Raw genomic sequence first — 21,430 nt, 5'->3', positions numbered from 1 at the left:
CTTGAGATGTGGGTATATAGATAAATAAGATTGTTTGGGATGTTCTGTATGAAATACACACAAAAAGTACTAAATCAAAAAATGAGTTATATTTGAGGAAGAAGCATAAAAATTTGAATAATAATAATTAGTAGATGTGAAAAACATTACCATTGACATCTACCTGACTTTATATCCATGCTCAGATGTCAAGGAGCTCAGAAAGTGACCCACTGTCACTAGTAATAATCAGATATATAGAGATTAGAAATGCATGTGCAAACATCTTAATGTCAATTGCATTGAAAATGAATGTTTTTGTGTGAAACTGCGTATTTTAATAATGAAATGGAGATCTTTTTAAAGGTTAAAACCTCATTTATTTTTATATTTTAAAGGGTTTATACTGAGTGCAATATTGTATAACTGTATTAATTCAACTGTAAACCTAAAGGTTAAAATCTCATTTAATTTTATGTCTTATAGGGTTTATACTGAGTACAATATTGTATAACTGTAACAATTCAACTGTAAAACTAAAAATTTAGAGCCAATTTTGCAAAAGATGCATCTTAGCTTAGAAAATTGTTATTGAATATGCCAATGCTGTTCTAATGAAATACTTCTTTAAGTATGTGGTTATTAAATAAATAATTAACTGGAAAAAAAACTAAAACTTTATTTTTAATGAAGCAAAAAAAAAAATTCCCATAGTAATGTTAGCAGTGCTATGACCTTGTTGAGAATAGAAATCAGTTTTATATTACATGTCAGTTGCAAATATCTCTAAGGATCATTTGTGTTCATCACTAATGTAAAATGCTGGTAATTGGAACTGGATACTGGATCTGAGTGCTGTGTTTTGTATAACATTAGTACATTTACATGTATTACATACCAAAATGACTGATTTTGAAAACTGTATTTCAAAAATGATGTCTTTCATTACCCTTTATGTTTTATTTCATGCATTAAAAATATTATTTTGAGAAGCAAAAAAATAAATAAATAAAAAGATGAAAAAAATATGAATAAAAATTGAGGGCATTAGTCTAAGGGAAATAAGTTAGATAGAAAAAACAATTATTGTATAATCTCACATGTGGGATCCAAAATAGTTGAACTCTTAAAAGCAGATAGTGAAATGGAAATTTGCATGGGAATGAGGATGAGGGAAATAGGAGATGCTGGTTAATGTCCAGACATTTTCAGTTAGAGGGTGAATAAATTTTGTGAATCCAGAATTCATGGTGACTGGAGTTGGCAATGCTCTGGTGTGTACTTAAAATTTGCTAAGATTAAATCCTAAGTGATCTCACCAACAAATAAATGACCATGTAAGGTGAGGTACATGCTAATGAGCTTGTTACATTCATTTCACAATACACACATATATCAAACTAAGAAAGTAATATAGTGGAAATAATTTCCGAGGAAGTTTTAAAATATATTTGTTGTTTATGATACTGTATATAATGTATATTACATTTGTAAATTGTCATGTGCTATTTCACCTCACTAAGAAGCTGGTTCTGGAAATGGAGCTACTATGCACACACCCATTTCAGATCCAAACATGTTTGGCTCCAAGGGTTCCTTCAAGGTTCTTTGTCTAGGCCATGGGCTGTGAGAGGGTGGGTGAAACAGCTCAATAGTAAAAGTAGTATGCTATTGAAAACAGGAGGTTAACCATTTCTATCAGATATGACTATTGATTGTGCCATGATATAAAAGTGCCTGCAGGGGAAAGATTAAGCCAGAAGTTCAGCCATGGGAGGCTCATCCATGGAGAGAAAACTGAACTGGGAACTCCAACTGGTTGTCTCAGCTTCTCCTGCGGGTTAAACATCTGACTTGCTATTATCTCCTTTGTTCTGCCTGGGGCTCTTTCAGTTGGGAACTCCAACTGACTGCCTTAAAGGGAATTTCCTCACCCTATTTTTTCATGGATATTTGTAAGTCCATGATTTAAGATTTTATGAAATTACTTTTTGTCTGCTCTCTCTCAATTTGTCTTTTCTATTTTGAGCACCTGATTTGATGATATTTTGCTTCTCTCTATCTGCTACTTTCTATTTATTATTTTAACCTTTGGCTTGCTATATACTTAAAAAATCCTTTCCTTCAAAAGCAAAAGTATGGTTATGGTAGATAATTCTCTGAACCATACCAAATATTGTATGATTATTCTGAATAGTGAAATCGAAAGTGTGCTGAATAGATTTAGTGGTCAACTTGACACACCTGGGTAGAGGGAGCCTCAGTTCAGGGACTTTCCTCTATTGGACTAGGCTGTGGCCATGTCTGTGGGACATTTTCTTGATTGCTGTGAGTGGTGCTACACCTGGGCAGGTGGTCCTGTTTTGTATATAAAAGCAGGTTGAGCATGGGTCAAGGGAGCAAGCCAGTAGCCAATTCTCCTTTATGGCCTCTGCTTCAGCTCCTGCCTCCAGGTTCCTGCCTTGAGTTCCTACCTTGGGCTCCCTCAGTGATGAATTGTGACCCAGAAGATGTAAGTCAAATAAACCCTTTCCTCCCCAAGTCGGTACTGGTCAGAGTGCTTTGTCACAGAAATTGAAGGCAAACCAGAACAGAAATTGGTACCAGAGAGTGAACTATTGCTGTGACAGACCTGACCCAGTTGTTTTTGGGAGGATTGTAGAAGCATTTGGAACTTTAAGCTGGAAAAGCCATTGAGTGCTTAGAGCTTAATGAGCTGTTGCTGTGGAGCTTGGAATAGTTCTGCTGAAAGAGGTGTAAAGGACTGGCTTGTAAGCTTCAAAGGGAAATAAAGATTATCAGGGCTGTTTTGTGATATTTTGAATCGGGAATCTGTAATTTCATGTCAACTGGGGCTGAAGAAGCAGCTGTGATTAAGAAAAGACCAAAATCTTTGACGTGAAACCTTTGCCTTCCTGGGACAGTTGATGTTGGTTAGCTGGGTCTGAAAAAAATTAGCTATGAATTAAGAGACCAGCATCACTGTGGTGAAATCTTCTGGGAAGTACTTCCTCAGGGTCAACACACAGAAGCTGTGGTCCAGAGGGAACCAGAGCTTCCATCTCAAGCTGGAAGTAGGACTTAGTAATGTGTGTCTACCGCATGCTTTTGGTGTTGAAAACGTGAAGGGGTCAGAGAGAGAAGCTGAAGCATGGCATTCTGAGAGTCCAGGAAAGGACATTGATGGAAGTACAGCCTGAGATGCAGTGAAGAGCCCCGGAACTCAGGGGGTCATGGAGAGAGTCTGAGGCTTTGTACCTCGAGAGGCCAGAAGAACCCATTGGTGAAGTTGCAGCCTCGGTTTCAGTAGCCATCTCATAGTACTGGAGGTTCCAGAACCATGTGCTGACCCACAAGGGCCATAGCAGGTCTGGAGTGGAGCTGGCCTGAGCCTACCAGACAAGCTTTGTGTGCTGTAGACAGCAGACCCAGAGAAGTGGAGCTTTCCAAGCTCTTGGGAGCCCAGAAGACTGTGAGTGAATTCCAAATGTCCAGCCTTGAGCTACTTTGCTGGACATTGGTTTTGTTTACATGTGCCTGATTCTTCCTTTCTGAAATAAAACAGTACTTAATTTGTTTTTTATTTTGCAGGAGCCTACAGCTGAAAGACTTTTAAAAGATATTTTGAACTTTTAAAGTGAGTTCTTTTAAAGTCTGTTGGATTTTTAAAGTTGTAATGTTTTATGTTGTGATATTAATATTAACATCATACCTTGAGGATAAGAAATGAAAACCTGTGGTTTAATAGTGATGTGTTTGTGTGTCAGATTGACAAGGGGTCAATTGTGCTGGATTTGCTTTAGTTGTCAACTTGACACACCTAGGTAGAGGGAGCCTCAACTGGGAAATTTCCTCCATTGGACTAGCCTGTGGCCATGTCTGTGGGACATTTTCTTGATTGTTGAGTGATGTGGGAGGGCTCAGCCCACTGTGAGTTGTGCTATGCCTGGTCAGGGGGTCCTGTATTGTCTAAGAAAGTAGGCTAAGCATGGGCCAAGGGAGCAAGCCTGTAAGCAGCTATTCTCTATGGCCTGTGTTTCAGCTGCCTCCAGATTCCTGCCCTGAGTTCCTACCTTGGGCTCCCTTAGTGATAAACTGTGATCTGGGAGATGTAAGCCAAATAAACCCATTCTCCCCAAGTTGGTATTGGTTAGAGTGTTTTGTCACAGCAATTGAAGGCAAATCAGAACAGAAATTAAGAAGTTAAACTTCGACGCAAAATTTCTTTCATGATTAGACACAGGAGGAGATATAAACAACATGGAGATTAATTTCACAAAGACATCAAAGTTATTCTGAGAGAATTAAAGAAGACTGGTCAAGCTACTTCATAGGATGTGCTTCAGCTACTTCAGTATTCTGTTCTTTACATCATCAAAAAGACTTAGCAAATAAGCTATTTGGATTGATTAATGTTCAACAAATAACAAATACCATTTTATGATTTGAGTTCATTCAGACATTCTCAATCACTTTTAATAAAAAGAACTCAATTTCCATGCTATCAATCAATATTATAGTGTATATGATGGCCTATAATAATTGAATTTTTTGAGTAAAAAGCAAGGGAAGAAAATAGTTTTGACAGCCTATCTGATAATTAATGAAGAACAAACTTGATTTTCCCTCCAGTTCCCTAAAATTCATGTCAAGAAATAATTTCCCTAGTTCAGAAGCAAACATAGCTACAAGTGTAAAAAGGATGGCAACATAATTTCAGATGAATTATAGAGTACTTTCATGTGTATATCATCTGATTATAGAGATTTCTTCTGGTTAAAAGGAATAAAATTGTAACTATTTCACTTGTGTTCAGACCTGCGGTATTAATAAAGAGTATCACTGCAAAGCCTAAAAAAACAACCAAGTTATTTTACATAATTTTTTTCATTTTATCTTCATTTCACAACTTGGTAAAATGGATAGAAGTATATTGTATGTTTGTTTGAATGAGAAAGGCTCACATATTTGTATACTTGGTCCCTAGCTGGTGGTGTTATAGGAGGAAATCACAGAATCTGATGGAGGAAGCATGCCTCTGGGGCAGGCTTTCAGAGCTCATCTCACACCACTCCCAGTTCTGTCACTCTGCTTCTGGTTTGTGGTTGAAATGTTATCACTGAGATTTTGGCTCCTGCCTTCATGCTTGCTCCTTGCTGCCAGCCATCATGGACTCCCCTCTGGAACCATCAACCCAAATAAACTCTTCCTTCTCTAAGTTGCCTTGATCATGCTGTTTTATCACAGCAACAGGAAAGTAACACACACACGACTATTTTTACAGTTGAAAAAAAATTTAGTTCAGTCAGATCACCCGAGTTGTTAGGTAAGTTCAGCAATATTGTCTCCCCAAGCCTTCTTTACCTTTAAGTTATACAATATAGCTCATAGAATTTTGACTAGTTTCATAGTCAACATTGTTAAGGTAGCAAAAAGCCCCATGGGAGAAGGCTAACCAAGAGACTAAAGTCTCCAGTCTGTCTGAATGAAGATTCAACTTCCCAGTTTTTGCAGGTTAATTACCTGGACATGCGATCACCCCTAGGAAGGTGGGTTCACCTTAAGTCATGATAAAGACATGGACAGAATTCATAGTACATTAATGAAATGGTGAGCTTTTCCTGCCAGGAATCCCTGTCTCTTAGTGCAGCTTTTATAGATCAATCCCTGTTTCTTAGTGCAGGTTTTATGGATCAAGTCTCAGGCAGACATGTGGTTCTCAAAGTTTTTCCCATTTTTCTGAATTCTTCAGAAAAGCATAATCTCTCCTTTTCTTCTTAATGCTTCTTTTCTAACAATGTGTTCCTTAATGCATTGGGCTACCCCAAGGTTTTGGGTCTCTTTTCTGTTTCTCTAAAGTTTCTTTTCCTCTGCCATGTGGTTGTTAGTCCACCATGTGTCTGACCTCCGTGCAGGCTCTAAACTAGCCTGGCTTCATAGGTTTTTTTAATTTCTTGCCTCCATTACCTGTCTCAAGGCAGTTACTAAGATTTACAGCTTTCTTGCCCTGACGATTGTTCCTTAAATTTTAATAAAATTGTCATAAAGTTTCCATTTGAGCCCATTCTTAAATTCTTTTATAAATGAGACTAAGGACCCTCTAGTGATGCTGTTTCTCCCCTGTATCAATATCTTAGATTTTACAATAAGTATATGAAATCCACATTTAGTCAATATAGGCCAATAAGATGCTATGATCAATTAGTTATGGTAGGAGCAAGAAGTGTTACAAGCAAATAATCACAGAATTAAGGAGGTAGGAGATCCAGGGGCAGAGTGAGGCTGATGAATGTGAAGCTGTCATTAGGGGGTGGGGGGTGAAGATACATGAAAATGAGTTCAAATGGATAGTACATATTGAAAAAAAAGAAACTTGTAGGTAGCAATACATTTGATAAATATTAAGACAAAACAGGAAAACTTTGCAATAATCTAAACACCATTTTAATAATATTCTGTCAGTTGGATAGGGCATGTGCTTCTAACCTAGCAGACTGGCCTCTGTCTTGCTCATGCTTTTTTTGTCTTGTACACAGTTCTGTTGTATACTTGGTTGCACTGATGTAATTATCTCCACTGCTGATCTGTGAATTTCTACAGCTACAGCATATGTTTACTGAATGAATGAACAAAATCTCTCACAGACTGGAACCTGGGAGACCATTTAAATAGGTAGGATTTTAAAACAAGTAACTGATTTTACAGTTTTATATCAAACGAAAATTTCAGAAAATGCTGTGATGATGAATAAATGGGATGGTTGAGAGTAATTTCTTCAAATCAATATAGTATACAAGTCAATTTGTCACAGTTAATATAAATGGAAACTCTGAGCATTATGAACTATTTCCAGAAATTTTATTCATTTTTGCTCTCCTTACATATTTTAGGTGACATTGACAGAGGCATAAATTTCATAAAGAAAGTACTATATGGTGACTTTATTTTATTAACACTGAAAAATGTGGCTCTTAGCCATCTTTTGTCTTACTGAGATATGATTTATTATTCATGGGAATAACAAATATTGAACTGTCACATGGAGAAGCACATAAATATTTAAGATGTATGATTCCTACAAAAGAACATGTAATTCTTTTGTTAATTGAAAACAAGATGTAATAATACTTGGAAGCCAAATACTCTGTAGGTTTGTTATATTGGTTACAGATTTAAGTATTGACAACATTGGAGTAACTTTGGACCTGTGAAAACTATGTATAGAAACAAAAGACTGGCCATGTTCACGTTATTTCCATTGAGATGAAATTTAACATATATTATTTACAATATAATAACCCTTTCTTGCCATTTCTATTCCCACTATGTTATGAATAGCTATGGTCCATCTCCTGCCTTGGTTATTTGTCATAACTACTTCTCTTGCTTTTACTTCTTACCTCTTTTAAGCAATTCTTAAAACATCAATGTGAGGATTTTATGTAAATATTATTAGATTATGTTGTCCATGACTTTTCATCTCATATTAGTATGGCCTATAAGAATAAACTGTTACTTTTCTAAAAGAAAATCTTGTTATATTTTTGTGATGGTTAATTTTGCTACTCATTTGGATTGGATTAAGAAATGAGGCACACCTTTGAGTGTGTCTTTGAGGTTATTTCCAGAGAGGATTAAGTGAGGGAGAAGGCCACCATGAATGTGGGCAGTACTATCCCATGGACTGAGTTCACATACTGAATAGAAAGAGGAAAATAAGAAGATGACCAGAGACCAGCATTCATTCTTGTGTGCTTCCTGAATGTAACAAGCTTCCTCAAGCACTGCTCTACTCCCTCTGCCTTTATGGACTGTATCCCCTAAAACCACAAGCCAAAACAAACCCTTTATCCCTTAAATTGCTTTGTCAGGTATAATAAATGAAGTATTCATAGTGACATTACTTTACCAACACTGAAAAATGTGGCTCTTGGCTGTCTTCTGTCTTACTGAGACAAAAGCAATGAAAAAGTAACAAATACACATTTCTATTATGTGGTCAATCAGTCTTATCCACAGTGACCCCTTGGGGTCTTGCTATTTTATGGCATATCCTAGACATATTCTTGCTCAGGGTCTTTGACTTTCTATTTATAGTAAAGAAAAAGCTGGGTCACTTGTTCCTCTTTGTTATAAATATGAAGTGTCCTCTCCAGGCTTATGTGCTGAATGCTTAGCTCAGCCTCTGGTTGGTCATGATCTGGCTTTCATGCATACAGAATTGATGAATGTCTTCTGCATCTATGTTTTTTTTATTTCTTTCAGTGACATAAAGGATACTAAATATCACAATAAAAAAATGAAAATCATTGGTGAAAGGAAAAGTATTTTCTTTCCTTAAAGTATCTTTCTCATAATTTCTCAATCTTATTTTATGATGTTATTTGTCATTGAACTTTCCTTAATAGAAATGTTGCATCCACTGCATTGTAGGCTGGAGGCACGCAGAAAACAAGGAGGAAACCTATCATTCTACTTCAATCTTGATATATCAGTCCAGGGTAGTAACTGCTACATGTGTTTTGAACACCTGCATTCTTCACTCCTTCCAATATTCCTCATATGCCAAATTCCTCCTTAACGAACATCTCTCTGGACTTCCTGTTTATCACTTCCAGCCACATTCTCAGGACCTCACAACTACACATCAGTTTATTCTTAAAATTTTGTAGTAAGTAAATCAACAACCTCCCCCCAGGGAGAAACATTTCATTCAAGGTTTTTGTAAGATCTGAAATTTGTATAGTTTTATGGAAAAAACTAAACTGATGGATAAAAAAATAGGTACAGGTGAATAGTATAAAAACCATAAATTATAAATGTTAAAATGCTGACAAATGCCACAAATCTCATACAAATGCTGTCAATCTCTAAGCTGCTGCTGCAGTCTTGAAAAGGGGTCCATATGGGAGAGAGGTGCCCCGAGACTTAAGTTTGCTTATTTATTGCTTCTGAGCGCACTTCCTCCTTGTGACTCCTGTCAGTCTTAACTCCAGTTATTGTATCTCTATCCTATGTAACATACTCAGCTGGTTGTTGCATATTATTGCGATCTACTCTGTCTTCATCTCCTATTTCCAAGTTGGTACTAAACAGTCCCACACACCCTTCAGCATGTGAAGAGTGTATTAGTCCCTCAGATTTAATGCTAAAGACCCAAGGAGATTTTATGATTTGTTGAAGGTCAGCGTTAAGAAAGATTGATCCAGAGATTGATTCATCTGATTCTTATGGCTCTGTTAATGTACAAGATATGTTTCTATTGACTCAGGAATTGAGAAAGGTGTATGAACAGATATCTGTATTTTATGTATGTCCATAGGTTTTCTGCAGAGTACCATGTTTATGACTGTCATAATGTTGATAAGAAGAAACATTGTGAAGACTAAGAAAGATTATTCAAAACTATGGTTTGACAGTTATGAAGTCATATATCACAAATTCCTTAAATCCTTCATGTGTTATATCATTTCATTTATGCTGATACAATATTTAAAATGACATATTTATTATATCAGATACTTCTAACAAGTTATAGATGCTCTTACAGAAGTCTGACCTTTATGATTAACTGTCATCCAAAAAAATTACCCCTATTCTTAACAACTTAGCATATGATAATCTATTATATAGATTTACAGAGGCATCAGTTCCTTTAATACTTACTAAATCTTGGGAATTAGGTGGCAAAGCTTGTTAATTATACAGATAAGGTTTTTTTTTTTTTTTTTTTTTTTTTTGGTCCTTTGAAGACAGGGTCTCCCTGTAGCCCCAGCTGTCCTGGAACTCACTATGCAGGCCAGGCTGGTCTTGAACTCACAGAGATCCACTTGCCTCTGCCTCCCAAGTGCTGGGATTAAAGGCGTGAACCACCACACCCGGCAGATAAGAGTTTTAAAAGACATAGAGAATTTAATAACTTGTATGAAGTTATGAAGATGGTTTTAATTCACTTTTGTGATTCCAAGTTTAATGATTGTTTTTTCTATGAGGAATATTACATATTGATTTAATTTAGAGTTTAAACCTGAGCAAGGCAAATCATCTAAACATATACATATATGGGGACATAGGATTTAAAATTAATATAGCAAATATCCAAAGATCTCCAAAGTACAAAGTATATTTTTTGCCTAAATATGGTAAGAAATTTTGTAAAGACTATTATTATCATGCCAGTTTCCCACCTGAGAACACTCAGTACTGAAAGTTAAATATCCAGATAGCAAGTACTAGTCTTGAAAATATGTTCATCTATATTATTTTAAATACTAATGTATTGGCTGGTTAAAGATCTGCTATGAATCTTAAGGAGAATGAAGGGTATTTGGGGACACAAACCTGATTCTATAAGCAAATTTATACATACATGTATATCGTGTGTGTGTGTGTACAGAAATAATTTGGTGGGGGGTTACAAAAGGGGTGCAGATATAGAAGGGGATCTATATATGATCAAAATATATGTATGAAATTCACAAAAAATAAAATTAAAAAAGAATTTAAAGGGGCTGGAGAGAAAGCTCAGTGGACAAGAGTACTGGCTTCTCTTGCAGAGGACCTGTATTCAATTCCCAGCACCCACATGGTGGCTAACAACTGTCTGTAACTCCAGTTCAAGGTAAATATGACGACCTCTTCTGACTCTGTGGACTTTGCACGACACAGATATTCCTACCTACATTCAGGCAATACACTCATACACATAAAATAAAAATAATAAATTATTTTTTAAAAATTTGAAGAGAAATTAGCATCATTTCCAAATATATCTGCTCTTAGTACATAAAAAAATGAAACCTCTTCGTTGCATATTCGTTGGAAAAATCTGGAAGCTAACTACAGAAGCAATTCTTTTTTAAAAAAAAAAGTTTTTATTTTTATTTACGTGTACGGGTGTCTGTGTGGGTTGTGAATTAAAGTTCCAAGAAACACCTGCATCTTGAAACTGAACTTTTTATAAGACTGGTCACCTGATTAGCACTTCAGTGATTGTAGAGCGTTTAGGGGTGTTGCAGACCCAGAGCCTAGTTACCGTTTATCTCGGGCCATGTTTAACCTCTAAATAACCATTCCTTGCCCACCTGTGTTTCTGACTTAACATCGTATTAATCACAGATAAAAACCTTTTGGAACATATTAACATAGTAGACCACCAGCTTCCACAAACTGAAAGGCTGAATGTCATCAGAAAGCATCTGAGCCTAAAGCAGAGATTTCTTTTGCCATATCTGCCTACATAATGTCTCTACCAATGTATTTGAAAAGTGTCTTGATTTATGGCTTTTATTGGTTGTTTTTAAAAAACTTCATAAAACTGTTGCCACATTACAACATGTAATTCGAGATACCCTGAATCTGTGTTCCCAGGATATGGTCACTCATATCTGGCTCCAGAATAAACTATGTCTTATCCCCTGTGAAGTGAGAGTTATGCTTTTGTTTCAACAGAGTGAATGCCACGCGTGTGAGGATTCCTTGAGAACCCATAAAAAGGTGTCAGACACCATGAGGCTGAAGTCACAGGAAGTTGTCAGCTACCCTACATGGGTATTGGGAACTGAACTTATGTCCTCTGGAGGGGTAGCAAGTGCTTTTAACTATGGAGACATCTCTCCAGCCCTTATATACAAATCTGAATCAAGAAGTAACATCACCTGAATACACACCAGTGTTTTAAGCTATGTTACCTTTCTTGTTAAAGAAAATTAGGTTTGGAGTATCGTACTATGTTTAAAAAAATCCTTTTTGATGTCCTTATCAGTGATATTATAATTCAAACATAATTCCTTTCTGACAAATATCAAAATAAAGAAGAAAAATACCTTGCTTTGACATGGCAATGTAGCTAACCAATAGCATCTTGATGTGATAAGTGTGATATCAGCGTAGCCTAAAATCATATTACAACCTACCAGTCTAGGTACCAGTAAGACATCTTTTTCTTTCCAGAAGAGAGTTTCTAAATATTTACTAGAAACTCTGTATGAGCCTGAACTGTAATCTTGTGTCACACGTACCTAACATGCTAGCTTCAGGGAAGTTGGAGAATTCTCATGCTAATGACCAATCCATACCTGGTGATCCCCCTGGAACAAGAACAAGGAAGCTCACTCATCTGTGTGCTGATTCTTGATCTCCAAACTTGATCACTGCCATGCCATCTGTAACATATGCCAAAAATGCATAAGCAGCAATAGAGACCTTCTTGCCTGGGAACATTCTCTCCTAGTTAAACAGGAGTGTGTTCTCTACTAACATCAATGGAATTGGCTCTTCTACCAAAGACTGGTCAGGGCAGAGACTTCCAGATGCCAGGATCACAAATCAAAATCACTACTGCCAAAACAACTACTGTTTCACTCCAGGCTCCGAGTCTCAATAAATTAAATAGGATTTTCAGTCCAGAAATTGTCAGTTTATCATTATGTGTAAGAGATATAAGGTAAAATTACTGTCAATCACCTACACTTAAACAAAAGCTAAAAATTTTAAAGCATCTATGAATCAGGATAGATTAGACCCACTTCCTTATAGAATGAATTATGAACAGTGAATGTTTCCTCATTTCTTTGTGATCTAGCTGTTTGGAAGATGCTAACTTGCCATATACCTTTGCCTGAGTCTATAAAAAAACACTGGTAAATATTGGCTTTAACTTTTTCATCCCCTATACTGTGTTCCCACTGATTCATTATGAATGTTTTTGAAGGTACATTCATATTCTAATACATATTCTTATCATAGTCTCAAATGACTTTCTAAAAAATTATTCATTATAATAATACAGGTAAATATTTTCATTGAAAGAATTTTCTAAATAGTTTTCAGCCAGATCACCTAACAAAAACATACAAACAATTGTTTTTGGTTTATGAGTTAAGAGAATTTTTTTAGTTAAATGATTCAGTGTTCTCTTATGAAAATTGGTGAAATTTTAAAAGCACCATGCCAATAATGTATCATTTCTTGGTTATTATGTTTTTTTGACACAGAGTAGTCATCAGATTTCATTAGATATTGTCATAAAAATTAACAAGATGACTCTAGAATTTACATAAAAAGGGATGAGAACTGTTTCAAGAGGATTTCAAAGAACAGTAATGTGGTGGATCTTTCTACCATATTAGGATTAAATATAATGTTATCATGGTTAATACTGTTTTGTTGTAGGAATAGACACATAGGCCAATATCTTAGAGCGCAGAAATCAGAAAAGACTATATAAGTATATGAAAAAAATCAGTATATGAGATTAAGTACTGTAGATCAGTCAGAGCAATAATACATTATTCTAAGAGTAGAAAATTAGAAATTGATTATCCATATTGAGGAAGAAAACAAAACTATGATTAAAAAGTTCTGACTTAGACCACAGATAAACAGAAAAACTCAAATTTATGACTACGAAGACTTTATGAAACTCATGGCTTACAAATTTAGACAAAAATAGAATAATATTTTTAAGACTTTCGAGCATAGAAATATTTTTCAATAATGTAAAACATTTCCAAATTTAGTAGAAAAAAAACTAAATGAGAACAGGTATTTTTTGGCCACATATTAATATACAGACTAGATCAGTATTTTCCTAAGAATCCATAAGCAATACACTAACAATTTGATTAAGGAATAAGCTTAAGTTCTGTGGGAATGACTTTCATTAATGTATATAATCTAGACTAATGACTTTTAATTAACTCCAGCAAACCATGCTTTTTTTACTGATGACCAGGGCATCTCTTTGGCAACCTCAGTTTAGTACTCTGCAGAGAAAGATAATGCATGGATGTTGGTATGCTTGAGACTTAACACATCAAAGCAGTGTAAGCTGGGCACCCATCCATTGACCATAGTGCAGATTGGAAAAGCTTGCTTGACATTGGATTAATGTGAACTAGGGATGCAAAGACCAGATAGTCTGTGAAGATTAGGGGTGGAACTGAACTTGAACTTGTTCTTCCCAAACAAAGTTGTAGAAAACATTTTGAATAAATTATTGGTGTGGCCTGATACCCAGTGGGAGAAACAGGGTTCCAGGGACAGTTCCATTGGCACACGGTGAGGACACAGCTCCATCTGCACAGGTTGAGGGGACAAGAGGGATCCATCAATAGAGTTCTGGAAGCCAGAGAGTTCTAATAGACAGCGATGGATAGAAGTGTCCTCTGCGTTCAGGTCCACTCTTAAAAGCTAAGCTTGAGTCAGTCTATTTGTTTCATGATTATGATGTTGGCATAGTAATAAATGCCATTTCACAAAGAACAAATTATGGTTGTATAAACATGAAAAGCTAATGAGTGCTAAAATATGATCATATCCAATTTTATTAAAGGGAAAATAAATGAAGGCAATAATAGTGTGATACCATTGGACATTAGTGTTGAAAATGGATATATAGAGAAATAAGAACAAAGACAATAATGAATCAAAAACAACAGTTTTCCATTAATCAATGTATAAGAGTCCAACAATTTGGAGAAAAAATTGGAGAATATTACTTAAGTTGAAAAAGTCAAACAAAAATTTCCTACATCATTTAACAAGTCAGATAGTCATTACAATCCAGAAACTTAACCTATATGTAGATGAAATTCCTCCACACATCCAGAGAATCACATTAAAACATTAATTACAGTATTATTTAAATAATAAAATCTATAAATGACCTAAAATGCAAGGGAAAATTTAAATTTAACTTTAGAAAGGACATACAATAATTGAACTGAACCTAGTGTTTTAATAACAGAATTCTCTCAAATACATAAAATAAATGGAAATATGTCTTTGGCCTGAATAAATTTCAAAAACTTTGTGTGACTAAAAAGAAGTAGTAGCAAAAGCACTTATAATAAGCTATCGGTCATAGAAATTTTGTGAACAAGCAACATGAAACATATGTCTCTTGATACAATATAACATTATCAAGAAAGGCAAGCAAAAACAGAATGCTAAAATTAAGTTTGCTAGTATATAATAGGTCATTATGTATCATTTGTAGAGGAGAGGTGAATATATGAGGCTTTAACTGGTTAAGATACTTTTTTTTTTTTTTTAATTAGAAAGCAGTAAGGGCAAACAATATGGTGGCTCTAATCAAAGAAGAAATCACAGAATGAGATGTTGAACGGACCTTTGTAATAGGAGAGATGGGAACAAAGGAATTTGCTTTGTAAACCCTGTAAAGAGAATTTTCTAATGAGCACCATAGCCACTTTTGAATTGTTTTAATGATGACCTGGTTTTAGACTTCAGCTTCACAGGAATTTTAATTGTATCTATGATCAACATATGCAGACTTTTTAATGGTCACTCATTCCTAAGCAACATAATGTAGCAACTATTTCATGGTACTTACAAATTGCATTAGGTAATATAAGTAATCATGATATGATTTAGCATATTGAAGGATGTATATAGATTATAGCAAATACTATGACATTTTTATGTAAGAAATGTGAGCATCCAAGACCTTGCTATGGAGGAGTGCAGAACAGATCCCCGGTGGGAAGTGCAGGATGAGTAAATGATTGTATTGCCATTCCTCCACAGCCTTAATGATTATGAGCAATGAGTTTCTGTTTCTAATTATACACATACACAAAGTTTATCTTAACTCTCACCCCAAATAAAAGAAAATGTAGGTATGGAAATGGTGTCATTCTATATTATCTAAAGTTTGCTTTTCTGTACACTTTTAATGTACATCAAATTCTACCTTTCTGTGGTTACTGTGTAAAGAGTAATACAGCCACCGAGTAGTTCCAGCAAGAATTTATGAGATTGCGAGCAGAGCAGCCTCACCACTGAAATGCAAATGAGTCAGAAACAGGCCTGTGAGCAGCAAACCACTCCTGAAAGTATTCTACTACTTTGAGTTGAGATTTTAACTTCAAATTTAAACCTTCTCTCTGTGTGCCCTTCACCCTCTCTCAAGCACTGAGTAAGCAGAGTGTTTTGAAGCTTCTCCTGGGGAGAAGAACTGGCAGAGGAAAATCTCAGTATACTCAGTCGCTGCAGGAAAAGACAGTGTTGCATTCTCCAGATAAAGAATCAGTTCCTCACTGCACACAGACATCTGAATGTAAATGCATAATAAACCCCAGAAAACAACAACAAACAAACAAACCCAGAATCCATTTATGTGAATTTATGAGCAGCTAAGCTCAATTGTGAGAATGTATGCCCAGAGGCACTATAGTTCCAATTTGCTAGATATTTTCTGAAAAGATAATAAAAAGTTTTACTACGATATATTGGTATACAATAAATTCCATAGTTCTTAAAGATGGTAGCATATATTACATGTATTATTTTATTTGTTTCACTTAGCCCTGCAAGGAGTCACATTTATATATCCAACTTATAATTAAAACTGAATTTTTATCACTTTTCAGATACTGCTTTAACCCTTATTTCATTAGGTTTCATTTAACTCTTGTTTCATGTTAGCCACTGAATATGCAGGAAAAAAAACAACTGCAATATGATCTAATAAATAAAATCTGTGCTTATCTTAGGATATGGACAAATATATTATGGATGTCAAAAATTTGGAAAGGAATGAAACATCAATTTGAGAATAGAAAAATTGTTACTTTCCAAGAATAAATATGCTATGAATTCAAAATTTTCTAAAATTGTAAGGTTATTGAATAGATTTCCACAAATAAAATAGCTTTTGAGCCTATAAAGGTGCTGATTGCATTAAGCTTGGTATTGATATGATGTGACATGATAAGATTTATAACCATTGATCTAAGGATGAAGATTCAAAATAAAAGTGATAAGTAGTAAATAAACATCACTGACACATTCTAATCCATTTCAATAAGGATCAAAGTATTTAAAGAGAAACAGCAATAGCACAAATTAAATTAGGGAAAAAATATACACCATTTAAATCTCCAACCTTGGTTAACATTACACACCTCAACAGGGCAGGGCTGAAAATTGTTAGAATTTTAATCCTAAAGCAAATAGTAAGAATAGCAATTTAGAAATCTAATTAGATTTGTAGTTAAATCCTCAGAAAGGCTTATTTATATGCAGTTAAATAACTAATAACTGTCAGGTAAGTCTCTGCTCAGTATTTGTCCAAGAATGTTTTCTAAAAGTAATTGAGAAATAGATTTTAAGAATTTGGGAGATTCAGATCTTTTGAGTATCTGATTTTCTAAGGTTATTTATTTATTTATTTATTTATTTTCAGACAGGGTCTCTTGGAGACACAGCTGGTCTAAAACTCTTATGTGGATTAGATTAGCCTCAATATGCTAAGTTTTTTAAGATCATTGTAAATTGATGCAAACTAATAGGTGGATTCTGGATATTTTGATTAATGGAAGACTGCACAGAAGCTAATGCTAGGAATATTTCAAAACCAGCTTATTGTGCACCGTCTAAAATTTTTACAATTACAATTTCAGCTAATTCACAACATTCTGAAACATAGCATTCTCTTCCAGTATTAAGCAACATGGCTATCTTGTTCATAAGGGATTTCAAGAAAAAGATTATATCAAAGTGTTTAAAATTTATTTTTATCTTATGTGTATGATTTTTACCTGCATGTAGCCATGTATACCATGCACATGCAGTACCTGCAGAGGCCAGAAGAGGGCTCAAAACCCTTGGAACTGAAGTTATAAAGGGTTGTGAATTGCCATGTGGATGCTGGGAGCTGAAGGATAAATGTCTCAACTTGGAAGGCCCTAAGCCAGCTTGAGAAAGCCATAGACCCAAGATAAGTGGGGACAGCCCCAATCCAAAAACTGGTATTCAGGCCAGCAGGGGCCATATGGAGACCCTGTCTCAAAAAGACCAAAGATGTAAGAGAGAGAGAGAGAGAGAGAGAGAGAGAGAGAGAGAGAGAGAGAGAGAAATATATATATATACCAGCACTTAATGTCCCAAACCTTCAGACCATAAAGAAACAGAACTGCAGAAAAATACCCTCTGTTTCCCCTTTCAACCCATTTAGAAACTTTATAACAACTGTTCCTCAATGCACAGTTTCAATCTTGCAGAGAATTTGTTGCCCATTATTGTTCTAATAAAGAACAAATCTGTTCCTGTCAATGTTGGTCTCATTTCTCTTTCGATTTCACCTCAACCTGGTCAATCCTGATCTAACATTTTCTAATAGGTGCTGAACTTTGATCCTCTGCAAGAGTAGCCAGTCTCTAACAGCTGAACTATCTCTCCAGCCCCAAAGAGTTGGTTGTTCTCACAGAGGACGCGAGTTCAGTTCCCAGCACCTACATGACAACAACTGTCTATAACTCCAGTTCCAGGGGATCCAGTTCTCTCTTCTGGTTTCTGCAGGTACCAGGCACACATGTGATGCATATACATACATGTAGGCAAACATTCACACACATTAAAAAAAGAACGCCCCCCCAAACCCTCTGGGGCTAGAGAGATGGCTCAGTAGTTAAGAGTACTGGCTGCTCTTACAGAGGCCTGGGTTCAATTTCAGGCACCCACATGATGGCTAGCAGCAGTTTGTAACTCTAGTTCCAGAGGAATCTAGTGCTGTCTTCTGACCTCCATGAGCACTGCATGACATGGATGCACACATACACATGGAGTAAAAATAATAAATAAAATATAGAAAAAACAAACAATGAACAAAACAAAACAACAACAATAAAAACAAATAGCCACAGCATTAACTTAAAAAGCATATTGGGAGTTCTTTTGCTATTTGAAAAACAGAAATTTCATTCAAATTTGCATTAATTTACAAGAATCAGAACGTCTACATCATTAGTCTATAGGCTGTTAATATACAAACAAAAAGAAAACAACTAGAAGGAATCTGGAACTAGTTTTGCATTCCCAAAAGTCAACACTATCAGAGCCAATATCGCCGAGTATGTTGTAACTTATTGAACATCAAACCTTGATGAATCTGAAAAAGCTTTCACAAAAGAGGGGAACAGACACGGAAATCGTTAAGAGTAGTAAAACTTTCCTGAATAAGAGCTTCGAAATTGTACACGACCAAGCAAATTGCCACTTATGTGGCATCTGAATCACAATATCAACTCTACAAAATCATATACTTTGATATTCAAAAATAAAGAAAGCAACAATCTAGAAGAGATCATTAATTCTTAAACTTACTTTGAGTTCATTAAACAGAAATTTAATTATATAAACTAAGCACATATCAAAACAAGACATCAACTACCTATTAATTCATCTTTTCATACATAAGTTATTTCTTTTAGGAAAGAATCAAATTAAAACTGTGAAAAAAAATCACCCTTACTGCCTCCAAAAATATGTTTGAATAATGATTAACAAAATAGTTTTAGTGTTAAAATAAAACAAAATCACTGGTGGTATACACTTAGTATCATTATAGTTATGTTTCACATAAGGCATTAAAAATCAAGGTTGTACATAAACCACTCTAGTGCTTTTGAAGTCTTAGTCTAATCTATGAGGAGTTGATGCTGAAGTACTCAAAATACCATGTTCAAATTAAGCATGTAATTATAGAGAAAACACTCATATACACACACACACACACTCACACACACACACACACCATGGTGTACTAGAACCCATGATGTTGTAAACAGGGTGAATATATGTGGTTCCCATGTGAATGGGTGCCTCTATGTAATTGATTTTGGTGGCTTAAAATGAATATTTTTATTATTCTATGGTAGTGGTATATAATGAAGACATAGTTTTATGGCTAGAAGAAAGGATATGATACATCGATATTAAATTCATCCTTCAGATTGTTTAATGCTAAAACATTATTTAAATATCAACAGTAAGCCAGGCATAGTGGTGCATGCCTTTAATCCCAGCACTTGGCAGGCAGAGACAAGTGGATCTTTGTGAGATGGAGGCTAGACTGGTCTGCATAGTGAGTTCCAATTCAACTGAGGCTACAGGGAAACTCTGTCTCAAAAAGACGTGTGTGTGTACATATATGTGCATATATATAATAAAAGCATCATAAATCTAACAAAAATATAACCAAATATTTATTAAAGACCTATGAGCTAAGATTAAATAAAAAATCATGATATATAACAAGTTATGAATGTGGTTTAAACAAAAAAAAAATTCAGTCAGAGGATCCATGCTCACAGAAACACAAGAATAGTGACAAAACTTTTAGAGAATAAATACAACAGTTAATAAATATAATCTATCATAAGTACATATCTTAAGATGATTCCTCACCTAAATAAATAAGTGAGGTTGAAAACCACTAAATCCAAAAGAAGATGAAAGGGCCTTAGCTGCAGTAATAAACTTGAAAGAAATCATAGATGTAATTTAAGACTTCAATATTTTTGCTTTAATGAGTTTGAATTATGTCTATTTTCAAATTAAACTTCTGACCTGAAAAAGGCTGAAGAGTTGACCAAGTGCCAAGAGTGCCAGTTTATCATAATGTTCTTCATCGATGCTACCTTTAAAATCATCCCAATAAGCATTTGTTTATTTCTATGGAGTTATGATAGTTTAAACAAGTTTCTAAAATTTCATCTACAAACAATTTTCTTTTCAAAATGAAAATTGAGAATTTGTGAGACTTGTGAGATGCTCAGAAGGTTAAGGTGCTGGTTGCCAAGTCCAATGACCTGAGTTTAATCAGTGGGAGCCACATGGTGAAAGGAAAGAGCTAACTCCCACAAGTTGTCCTCTGACCCCAATACATGTGCCATGTGGCATGTGCCTCCCTTCTCCACCATACACACATACAATAAACAAACAAGTGTAATTTTAAAAAAAAATGTAAAAATCCAATGTTTTATTTCCTTCCAGTATATACCTCATATGATTCTGTCACTCCGAACTTCTTTAAAAATGGGTCTCGGTTTATCTTTACTACCTTACATCAACAGCAAAGAATAATGTCCATGAAAGGTGTTATTATAACAAAAATTCATGCAGCGTCAGTATTTTTTCATAATAATCCTTCCTTGATTGATATAGTCCTTTTCTTCTTCAGCTGTCTGTCTAGCTCTTCCAACTTTTCCTATCTATCGAATTCCATTAAAATATCTTCAATAATATTTTGGGTTATATATTTGTTGCTGTACTTGGAAGCTAGTATTCTAAAAACAAGAAAATGGTCAAACATGCAAAAAAGGCAAGAATTTTTAGCATTTACCTCTTTCCACACTATAAAAACTCCACCATGACCAACTGAAGCACTCAATAAAAAGTGTCTGAATTTGAAGCTGGGAAGGGATGTACTCAGAATTTGTTTCATTAAGTTATGTCATTGGCTTAAGCACACACTGCGATGAAGCCATACTGTCTCCAGTTTGTGTTAATTCTATAATAATTATTTTTATCAAAATAAGTAATAAAATAGCTTTTGTGGGTAGGTTCCAAAACATTTCATATAAGATGACAGTGAATCATTTTTAATTAATTAAATATTGTATCAATAACAGTCTAATTTAAA

General features: G+C 35.0%; 1 protein-coding gene across 1 annotated transcript in view; it reads right to left on the bottom strand.

Moving 5' to 3' along the window:
* The window catches only part of Pclo (piccolo presynaptic cytomatrix protein), a 440,245-nt gene that overhangs the window by 112,293 nt on the left and 306,522 nt on the right, over nucleotides 1–21,430 (bottom strand).

Source organism: Nannospalax galili, unplaced genomic scaffold (genome assembly GCF_000622305.1).
Source record: "Nannospalax galili isolate Female #2095 unplaced genomic scaffold, S.galili_v1.0 scaffold639, whole genome shotgun sequence".
Taxonomy (NCBI): Eukaryota; Metazoa; Chordata; class Mammalia; order Rodentia; family Spalacidae; genus Nannospalax; species Nannospalax galili.
The sequence above is the reverse complement of the archived record's forward strand: the minus strand, read 5'-3'. Positions and strand labels throughout refer to the sequence as shown.